This window comes from Acomys russatus, chromosome X (assembly GCF_903995435.1).
Source record: "Acomys russatus chromosome X, mAcoRus1.1, whole genome shotgun sequence".
Lineage (NCBI taxonomy): Eukaryota > Metazoa > Chordata > Mammalia > Rodentia > Muridae > Acomys > Acomys russatus.
In genome coordinates this window covers 57711844-57722919 of record NC_067169.1, presented here as the reverse complement: position 1 = coordinate 57722919, position 11076 = coordinate 57711844, and the positions used below count along the sequence as shown (strand labels likewise).

Genomic DNA, 11076 nt, shown 5'->3' with positions numbered 1-11076 from the left:
AAGGAAAAAAGAAACCAATATAATGTATGATCAGGAGGAGAAAGTCAAGTCGTATATAAAGAGTTGAAAACAAAGTTACAGACGAAGTACAATTTGACATATCTTTTGAAGGTCTGACTAGAATATCAATAGGCAGAAATTGTAAGGAAGGCAACTGCGACACAGAGGAATACCACTGAAAAGTGCATGGAAACCAAAGAAGAGTAGCACTCATACATCTTGAATTTTGAACACCACCTTTAGAGTGGAACATTGAACATGTAAGTGAGAGCTGAAAAATAAAGTGGGAAAGGTCCTAGAAGGTAGATTATTGAGTACCTTGAATGGTATACCTTGTAGTTAGGGCTTCATTATGAAAGTAATGAGAGAGTTTGTGAATTATATCTCAGTCATACCCTAAAATGTATTTAGAGGTAGCATATAGCATAGTTTCAGCCCGAAGATGAATGGATCCACAAACAGTAGTATTCTAGAAGTGAATAGGTGAAAAGGATGAAAACAAGTAGAATAGAAGATACAATACTATTTGTTTTATAAATCTTGGTAAGTGATTTAAAGTGGTGATTCATGAAAAGTCTATCTTTCATGATAATTTTGTACTGGAGAAAGTGAGACAATGGCAGTGATGTGCTTAAAATTAAAGAGGAAATGAATACTTTCTTTGTATGGTGCTTACAATAGCATCATGATTGAGTAGTTTTTTTTAATAAACAAAGAAGCAATATGCCATAGTGATAAATTATAAAGCCTGAAGACATGTGTGTTGAATTCAAATGACCATGGAAAAGTTATATAAACTTTAATATGAACTTTTATGAGCTTGAGGAATATTTATAAAAATAGCACATACTACAGAAATTGGCTGTATAGATTATTATAATCTCTGTTTATGACATTATATAGCATCTAAGTTATTATTTAAAATCATAAATATCAAGCTAGGGATATAGCTCAATAGGTGAAGTGCTTATTGTACAAGCATGAGAACCTGAGTTAAATTCTCCCAAGCCTATATAAAGCTGGGCATATTGATATGTGCCTCTCATCACATTCCTATAAAAATATGGGACATGGACAGTGCAAAAATCTTGAAAAGCAAATGGGCCAGCTAGTCTGGCACACACAACATCAAATACCAAATGGACCCTGACTCAAATAAGGTAGACAGTGAGGAACTGGCAAACAAGGTTTTCCTTTGACATCCACGTGTGTGATTCAATATGCACATGCTTCCACACACACAAATATATATTCATAAACATATGAACATATTTCACATATAAGCATCATACAAACACATACACAAATGGCATATAAAAATATACTGATTGGGTAATCATTTTGTGTTCACTTCCATGGGGAGGACTGTTTTTATCCTGCACTCAATATTCCTTAGTTGCCTATAATTCTTTGTCTAGGGTTGGAAAATCATATACCCAAAGCAATCTTATACTGAATTCGTAGATTTTATTTAACAACAATTAAAGAAAAAGAAGCCAGAGTCTATGAATTTTAATGAAAATGGAGAGAATGTGAAAAATGACATAATTAAAGTTTAATTTCAAATAATAACAAACATTAAAAAGAAATACACTTATGTGCTGTACTTGAGTCAATTAACATATGAAAATGTGAATATGTTAATATTCTAAAAGTCATATTTTAACTATGAAGTATTAACAATATAACATACATGTTAAAAACATGTTAGGTGAAAAACATATAAAAATGAAAAAAGAATTTAAAGATGAGCTATTTCTATGTTGTCCCACAAACTCTTCTAAAGCCAAAAGGCTTTATGCTGGAATAGAAGGTTCTAAGTACTTGTTTCATATTTTGCATATTATAACTCACCAACAAATTGTTTCCACCCTGCCACCGAACTTCAAAAAATGTGAAGTGCAAGGGTTAACAAACTTAAACATTTAAAGAGTCATGAAATGGACTGTTTCCGCTTTCCATCTGGCTTTTATCAACTGTAAGTCAGTTTCAGAAGGACTGCTACACAATCAAAACACACAATCTCCCTAGTCAGATAATTCAATTTTATAAATGAATTACTTATGTGCCTATAAGTAAATACATTCCTATGCATGAGGATATCGGCTGCTGTCAGTAAGATAATCAAATCCAGGGGAAAAGGCTATCCTTGTAAACACTCAAAAGGTCCCAAATTTCTGGAATATGATAAATCCAATCAAAACCATTTCAGCCTTACAGAAAGGGTAAATTAAAAAAAAAAGAACAGGTATTCAGCAAAGAGACACAAACAAGGTCAGCAGAGCAGACATTAAAAGAGAACAGCTTATTTTGTTAGAAAAAGTAAGTTAAAAAGAAAAGAAAGAACAATGCTATTCTATAGCTCTCAGCATCTGGAAAACATGCATTCATACCAAGATAAATTGAACATTGCCCTGACAGGTGACTGTGATCTCTGCAAGACAGTGAAAAATAAAGAAAGGCGCTTTAGACTTGGAGAAACTCATGAATGAATCCTATCTCTGCTATTAGCCAGGTGTGTGACCTTGGACAATTTACTGACATTCCACCCCCAATTTTTTAAAAATTTGTGATGGATGAACATCTATTTTCCAGTGTTAGATTAAGCACAACGGAATAATATATGTGTAAAATACCTAGTCTCATGTTTGGTACACAGAAGATACCAAAGAATAATAGTGCCTCTTCAAATGTTCTTTTGTTCATGTAGAATTTAGCAGAGGTAACCTTGGCTCCTAGACTGTTTTGCTTTCTTATATTTTGGTTGTGAGCCTAGCTTTTAATGACTGAGCTATCTTTCCAGCTCTCTTTTTTGCTTTCTTTAAGTGAACAATAAGGAAAGATAAGAATTAAGGCAAATGTCAGTATATGAACACTTAGATATAGAAAATATTAGTTTCATGACGTAATGTACATCAACATACATTAGGTTTGTAGAGAAATTATATTTGTCTATATAGCTTTTATCAAATAGTAACTTATATATGTCATGAAAAACTGCAGTGTTCATAGGAAAGATTTTTTTATCTCAATTCAGAACATAAAAGTTAAAATTAAGATAATTCTTCCCTTAGTTTGAGCGGGACCCCTGGGCCCAAATCTGCCTATCATAATATTCTACTTGTAGGTTTCTAGGACCCTCTGGATCCTTCTACTTTGCTATTCTCCCATGCTTCTCTCATTTAGAGTCCCCAATAGGATGTCCTCCCCTCTGTCCCAGTTTCCTGGTAAGTGAAGGCTTTCGTGGGACATGCCCCTTGGGCTAGTATGCAGATATAAGTACCTGGTGGCACTCAGAGGAAGGACAGCAGGTTGCCAAGAAGAGACTTGATATCCTATGAGCATATACAGGGGGAGGAAATCCCCCTCAGGAACAGTCATAGGGGAGGGGAATAATGGGAAAATGGGAGGGAGGGAAGAATGGGAGGATACAAGGGATGGGATAACCATTGAGATGTAACAAGAATAAATTAATAAAAAAATTAAAAAAAAAGAATATTCTTCCCTACTTGCCTAAATGTACACAACTGAGGGAAAACCTAATGTTCTGTGGTAAGAGTAAAAGGAAAATGTTTAAAATGTTTAATGCTTTTTGTAGATTATCCATGGGCATTGCATGGAATGATTGTTTTGTTCTTTGCGAGTTAAAAATGGCCATGCAGATCACCTGGTAAAAGATTATAGAGTAAAGTACTATCGTGTTTTGAAGTCCAATACAACTTTCCTTTTAAAAATTGTAACAGTAATTGATGCTTATCAAATAAACTATTGTATGTAAATATGCTCTAATGAACTAGTTAACACATGTTTTATTACTTAATAGTCTTGACAGTCTGCACATGCTTAGAGAACATTCTTAGCTATTGTTTAATAATGTAATTATTCTAGAGTTTGAGTTATTTCCCATTCAATTGTCTAGGCTATGAGTTATGAATATATAATGGAAGTATTTTGCCTATCTAATGAAACTATTAATAGTATTTTGGGAGTTTGAAAGTAACTTTACAGAATAAAGATTTTTAAATGATTATTTTAAATTAATCTTGACTGGAAATTTAAGTTTTGTTTTAACTATTTGAGTAATTATAAATAAATGATTATTCATTAAATTACATCCCTTCACTGCTTGAACAAAGGAATAAGTTTTGGTCCCCATATTAAATGAGCCTATAAGACACTAGTTGTTGTAGTCCACTTGTGCTACTTTGATCAATGATCAGAGATGAGTCTCTTATGAAAAAAAATTTTATTCTCACAGTGGGAGGCTTGGAAGTCCAAGATCAAAGCATAGACAGGTCTATTTTTCTGGTGGAGGCTGCTCATGGCTTCAAAAATGGCACTTATGATGCATCCCCCAGAGAAAATGGACACTATTTTCAATATGGCAAAAGACAGATGGCAAATGAGCTGAGCACTTGCAATGCCTTTTATAATTTTATCTCCACATATTACGTGTGCAGTTTAACTTAGTAAAGTTCATTTTAAATTCTTTAAAAATGAGCTGTTCTATTTTTGTTGTTGTTGTTGTTATTGTTATAAACTAGAGTCAAATGAGAAGAGGGAACATCAATTGAAAAAAATGCCTCCATAATATAGGCCTGTCGGGAAGTATGTAAAGCATTTTTTGATTAATCATTTATTTGTGAAGATAGAGCCCATTGTGGGCTGTACTACATCTAGGCAAGTGGTTCTGGATACTAAAGAAAGTAGGCTGAACAAGACAAGAGAAGCAGTGTTCTTCCATGGCTTCTGCTTCATGTGCTGCCCTCAGGTTCCTGCCTTGATTTCCCATCATGGTAGATTGTAATGTGTAAGGTGAAATAAAATGTTCCTTCCCCAACATTCTTTTAGGCATGGTGTTATCACAACAATGGAAAGCAAACTAAGGCAGGAGGCATCATCGTGCAACAGGAGTATTCTGAATCTTTAAGAATATCATTGTGTTTTCTATGAGATGTGATGATATAATAGGCATCTTTCTGTATACAGGGAATGGCTAATAAGGACAAACATGATACATAATGTAACAAGATGATATACATTCAAATAGATAAACACCTTTGCTAGCTTCCTAAATGAGTGAGTACTACTGTGGAAAAGAAGGAAAGATACAGAAAAGAAAAATTTTCAGCATTGATTCCTCTGCTTTACCTCATTCAAAATATGTCACTCATCTAAAGTGAAGGTAGAGGTTAAAATAGACATCAAATATATGAAGGAGTAGGTGAGAATTAAAGCTCATATTGATATAAAGGGTCAAAATTGACTAAGATAAAAGATGAAGTGTATGTGGACTTAAACAAATTAGTGTGGAGTTGATTCTACGAACACAAAAATATGAGTTTTAAAATAAGCATTGTCAATATCAGTGTAACCTTGTTTAAACTGTCAGTCTCAAACTCAACTTTATAATCAGTAAAAATTGTCATATCTAGGGTACATGGCAAGAATGAGCATTAACTAATGGCACAACATGGTTTTTAGTACATATCAAGTATTCAATGAGTATTACCTAACATAGCAAAGAAATCTTACTGCTTACTATAGTGTTCTTCAATATTTCCCACACCCTTTAGAGTTAGTTGAAGTTGTGCTATATATTCTGGACTATAAGCTTTAAATTAAAACAATTTGCATCACTCACTTCTGGACCAGATAATAAAAAGGTGAAGACAGTATTTTTAATATTATTTTCTACTTCTCTACTCTGTTTATCATGAGTCCTTGTGTTCTAGATAATACAATTATAAAAATGATCTATAATCTGTCAGAATGGACAATTGAATAACTGAATAATCAGAGCTCTTTGATGATCTATGCTTAATAGGCAGAATAAATAAGAAATTTGGCTTCCATTACATCACTGAAATTTTGTGATTATTGTGAGGCAGGACAAGTATATGATCTTCTGGATGATTTAATTACCATTAATATTATTAGCATTTGAGGCTAAGCAATGAAATAGTAAAAAGCACAGAGGGATAGAAATTAACAGACTTGGGTTCCAGGTTTTTTAAATTGTGAGACTGGAAGATGCTAATTAAATTACTCAATTCTTCAATTCATATATTTCACTAAAGTCAAGGGTATTAAACATTCAATACAGGTTGCTGTGAAGTTATAGGAAAATACACTACTGAAAGTAAAGAACATGTAGAAATATGTACAAGTATTATTTCTGTTGGACCTGAGGTTATAATTTTTGAGTGTCTAGAAGAAACCAAAGGCTAATAGTTCTACTATATTAAAATATATATTAAATTTGATAATTATTGAGGTAAGCCTACTTTGCTCATATTCTTCCTTTCCTTTTTATAAAATAAATTATTTAAACCATAAATGAAGAATCATGGCATGAGGTGGGGTATCAGTGCTGCTTGACCTGGTCTAAAATTCACAGAAATCCTCCTGCCTCAGCCTCCTGAGTGCTGGGATTATAACTGTGTCTACCCTGAAGGACAAGAACCTCCTCCCTGATAAATAGCTTTCATGATTTCAGAAGACACCATGCAAGCTTTCAAAGGAGCAGAACAACCAACAGTCTTACCCAACATTCACATCTATGAGCCACAACAATGTAGCATGCATGCCTTAGTGGTAGTTAACAGCTCTCTAGTTAGACTTAAGGACCACTTGACAAAAGGGAAATCATGACTTGTACTGGAAACCTAGCCAAATATCAAGGTCTAATGAAGCCATGAATCTAGGAGAAAAACCTACAGCCACCACTTTACAAAGCCAGCATCATCCCTAACTACATTTTAATTATATAACCTTATGCTGAGAGATAAGTGTAGTCCTCACCTTTCATCAAAGAAATTTCTATTTGCAACAGATAAAAGCCATTACAGAGAACTAGAACTATTCAAAATGTAGCATTATGGGGACTGGTCCAAATGGATAAATCTACAAAACACATGCATCTAAGGGTCAAGGATCATTGTGGAAGAGGGTATGGGAAGATGAAGAGACAGAGAAACGAGGAATTTGCTGTAAAATTGTGTCTCCTAGAAATGTCAGAAGTTACACCCGTAAAGTCTCATCAGCAAGACTGCCTAAACATTAACTGAACAAAGACAACAATGATGGTCAAGCTAACATGGATGGGGGAGTTCAGGAGCACTCAACCTGAGTCCAAGAACTATAGGCAATTAAAGAAAGAATGCTGAGAGTGAGAGAATCTTCCTCATGGAAGAACACACCAACTGTTTATTCAATACCCAAATGGTTAGTTCTGAAATCATAATTACCACCAACATTACACAGACTTAGCAGGTTGTATTTACGTACTTAAGAATATATTATATATGATAAGTGCACATCATATACAATATATATGTATGTATAAACATTTAATAAAACAGGCTAGAATCTGTAAAAAGAAAAAGGAGTGGTGTGTATATGGTAAGATTTGGTGGGAGGAAAAGGCAACTGAAAATGAAAGAAAAAAGTTATTGAGATTAAAAAAGAAAATCATAAAAGATTTAACTTATCTATGTTTCTGCATGCCAAGTAGTAATTATGCTAGATAGTATCACTTGAGTCTAATTGCTTTGATTTTATAGATTCCAAATATTTTGCTAAGGATAAAAGTCTTGTTCTTGAGTACCACATACCATTTACTCCTCAGTGTTGTTATTATTTCACTTCAGAACTCTTTAATTTATAGTTGTTTAATGTTATAACTTTTCTTTGGTTTCATGTCTTTTGCTCTCCTGAAGATTCTATAATATACAAGCAACACTAGTTCATTCATTGATGGATGTTATTGAGTTTAATACAAGATTTTGTAAAATCTTGAGTGACTAAGATTTGTGATTGATATTTATCTTTAATAAAAAGCAATAGCATGCATCTTTGTTTTGGAAAACCCATGTTATACATATAGTAACATAGTGGCAAAATAAAACTATGCCTTTAAAATAAATGAAAAGTTTTCTAAGACATTGCCAGTTATTGAGGAACTGTGATTGAAATAGTGTTTACTTGAAAAGTTGAACAAACTACAGCTCTTTTTTTTTTCTCTTCCGATCCTTTTATTCTTTTTTAAAAATTTTTTATTAATTTATTCTTGTTACATCTCAATGGTTATCTCATCCCTTGTATCCTCCCATTCCTCCCTCCCTCCCATTTTCCCCTTATTCCCCTCCCCTATGACTGTTCCTGAGGGGGATTTCCTCCCCCTGTATATGCTCATAGGGTATCAAGTCTCTTCTTGGTAGCCTGCTGTCCTTCCTCTGAGTGCCACCAGGTCTCCCCATCCAGGGGATATGGTCAAATATGAGGCACCAGAGTTTGTGTGAAAGTCATACCCCTCTCTCCACTCAACTGTGGAGAATGTCCTGTCCTTTGGCTAGATCTGGGTAGGGGTTTGAAGTTTACCACCTGTATTGTCCTGGGCTGGTGCCTTACAAACTACAGCTCTTAAACATCAGTTCAAACATACTGTACTATAATGCAAACAACCATTTTCTGCTAAGTAACACCTGAGATGAGATATATTGATTAACACGACAAATATGTACTTTTTTGGAATAAAATAACACCACCAAGTCAAGTGACTACCAATGCCCCTACAATAAGTTCTGAAAAATGTATTTTAGTGCTTGGTTAATTATTTTAAAAACTGTGACAAAAGCATATGTGACTAACCAGAGTTGTTTCTGTTTTGAGAAATAAATGTAGTTGACTTGCTCTTTAATGTAATAACTGTTCTATATCAGTCTTTTACAATAGATTCAAGATTTGACTGGAATTTTATGCAAGTAATGATATGTCATTAGTTGTGCTTATACCTTATAAATATGTATAGAATGACTCTCTCTTATGATTAAGAGTGGCAGGATTACATGTTGTCTGAATCTATTCCATAAAGCTAAATTTAGTTAAGACAGTGTTTGACCATTAATTATATCTGTATTCTCACATCATGTATTTTGAGTTGATATACTATATGAAAAGAGATGAAGGAAACAGGGAAGATTGATATCGTTTAAGTATTTGTTTTTCTTCTTTGGTCTAGTTTTGGTCATTTTGGAACATATATATATAAAAGAATGATCTTATAGTTTAAAGGGTGTAGCCAGACTTTTTGGCTACTTTATTGAGTTCCTTTTTCTACCTTCCTACACCACTCCTATCCCTTCTAAGCCCCAACTACTAGGTTGGAGACAAAGAAAGTTAGAAGAGGAAGGGGACATTTATATCATTACACTACTTTCTGCTGATTAGGGGCACGTTCCTTGGGGCAAGTTTGATCTTTGTAGTCAAGATATCTCCAACTAGCAACAGCAGTAGGAGCAACCAGCAACAAAAAAAAAACCAGCAGCAGCAGCAGCATTAATGGAGGAAAGCAGCAGTCACTGCTCATCTTGAAGCTTTTGCGGTTTTATATACTCTCTGAAGAGTCCACAGAACTTCAAATGTAAAGCATCCTCAGCTGGCAAAATCACAGCCATGCTAGCTAGCTAGAGCATGAGGAAAATCATAGTCAACTGATGTGGACAATGTGAAGCAGCCTCATATCCCATACCTGGGATTAAAGCAAAAACATTGCCACAATATTTGTGTGTTTTTAAATTTTTTCCAAGTTTTATTCCAAAAAATTATGTGATGAGATTAAGATGTTTATAAAGATGTCCATCATTACAATAAAGCATCCACCTGGACAGACATGACAAGGATCCAATTCAGTATGTAATTCTCTATTTCCCTGATGGGCAAGCTAAAGTAGAAAAAAATAAGAAAACCTTTCCGGGATGGAAGGCTAGTACAGCTTGGTTCCTCTAAGGAGTAATAAAATCAGTGATTTTGTCTATTTATCCTTTTCTTTCTGTTCTTTTTCTTTCTTCTCCCATTTAGGTTTAGCTTCTTTTTCTTCATGTTTTCTGATCAACTGTTCTACTTCCTTTGGCTTGCTTGAGGACTCTTATCATTGTCTTTCTGTTCTCTCTTGTTAGGGTGGCAATTTCAACTTTCAGTTTGCTAACATCCATTGTCTGATTCAGCACCTTGATAGCCAGAGAAAGTGCTGACTTCTCCTTCTTTGTAGTCTTGTTTCAACATCAACACAGCAGCAGCATTGTTGTTTCCAATGCACATGGCTTTCCAGCCTCCCTTATTTCCACTTGGGTCACTCTGATAGACCTTAGAGCCATAGTGCTTATCCCAGCCAATATATAGCAAAGGAGCATCAAAGGGACATTTTCCTCCAAACTGTGTATACACCTGTTTGATATCACACAGCACTGTGATCAACTGCTCACATGGAATTGGCTCCTGGTACTGTAATGTATAACTTTGAGCAATGGACCTTAGTTCACTAGTCAGAATGTTAGCATCAGATGTTATGCTTGCCATGCTGCAAGCCATGTCCTCATTAAGTTTATAGATTTGTTTTCAGAAAAAAATACTTCATCAAGAAGCTTGTGGATGTTGCTGCAAGCAAAACTCCATCATTGACTAAAATTCTCAAACAGGTGCCTGCATGTCCAAAAGCTTCCATGGCATATTCCACTTGGTACAAGCGACCTTCTGAAGAAAACATTGTGGTCCTGGAGTCATATCTTTGAGACATGGCTTTTGAACTTTATGTAATTCCAGAGGAAGGCAGTGAAGGTACAGATCAGTGCCACTTTATTCGGCTTCATTTCTGTGTTTAAAAACAAAAGCAACAATTTTTACTACAAATGGATGCTGAATGCAGACATGTCCAATTATTATCCTTCTCTCAAAGTATGTGTGTAATTTGAATAACTCACTAATATTTCTGTTTTTTTTACTACAGGTATTATATCTCTGAGGTTTTTTGTTTTTGTTCTAACAGTCAACTATTTTTAAATTTAAAGTATTTAATTTTTTAATTATATTTTTAAAATATAAAGCAACTTAGTCAAACCAATAAATATATTATTTTCTATTCTTGATTCCACTTGAATTTATCTTGTTTTTTTTTCCACTTGTTTTTTCTGCGGATATTAAAAGTGGATCTGGGTCTGTTGTTCAAGAGCCATGGCAAAGTCAAAAGATTTTTTCACTAAGCAGGATCATGAGAGGTTTGAGTTTTGGGGGGTGAGG

General features: G+C 34.3%; 1 pseudogene; it reads right to left on the bottom strand.

Moving 5' to 3' along the window:
- Nucleotides 1–9814: 9814 nt before the first annotated feature.
- LOC127185569 (proteasome subunit alpha type-4-like) lies at nt 9815–10576 on the bottom strand (annotated as a pseudogene).
- Nucleotides 10577–11076: the final 500 nt, after the last annotated feature.